Below are 766 nucleotides of genomic sequence, written 5' to 3'. Positions count from 1 at the left end.
GACACCATATCCTTCATGAAGGCTTCATCGCAGTGTCCTTACTCCTTCGAGTCGCAACGGGTGAAAACTCGATCTTTGGGATCGAATGGTGGCGGCTATCAGTGGTCGTTCCCTTCTAGGAGGCACCATCCTGGAGTCCTTGCTGTGTCGTTTTCTGTCTCATCTCTCCTTAGAGGATTGAAGGTCTCCGTTGGCTCCAAGCGGTTCGTCCTCGCACACATGTAGTGGCTTGATAGTCGTTGGGGGTGGTGTGGTGGTGCTCGGCACCTTTGTATGTTGCCTTGGGTGTGTGTGTCCTGTGCGGTGGTGGCGTGAGTTTGTATCGTGGTGCTTGTGGATCGTTGCTTTATATATAAAGCGGGGCGAAAGCCTTTTTGGGTAAATGAAATATCCGCATTTGAATGTAGTATTGGCTAAGTTCCACAGCAAGCACCGCCGATGAACCCTCGATCAATTTGCACTTCAATATTGCTCGGCTATGTTCCTCATTCCTCCATGTACTGCACCCCGTGGCTTGTGTGTGGCATACAAGTTCAAGAGAGCAAAACTTTAATGAAAGAGAAAGAATCAATTTAAAGGATGTCACTAGCCTGAGTTTTGTTGGTTGGATAGAGTGATAAAGATGGAGAAAGAGTGATGTTCTCTATATGCTAATCTAGGACCATTCTGATTTGTCACTTCCTTTAAGAAAGACTTAGGGTCCCCTACCTCGTATGTCATCATGCAGGGTTGTCCTTCCTTCACAGTTACTTTATATTGTGCTGGA

The sequence above is a fragment of the Triticum aestivum genome, unplaced genomic scaffold (assembly GCF_018294505.1).
Source record: "Triticum aestivum cultivar Chinese Spring unplaced genomic scaffold, IWGSC CS RefSeq v2.1 scaffold147339, whole genome shotgun sequence".
NCBI lineage: Eukaryota > Viridiplantae > Streptophyta > Magnoliopsida > Poales > Poaceae > Triticum > Triticum aestivum.
The sequence above is the reverse complement of the archived record's forward strand: the minus strand, read 5'-3'. Positions refer to the sequence as shown.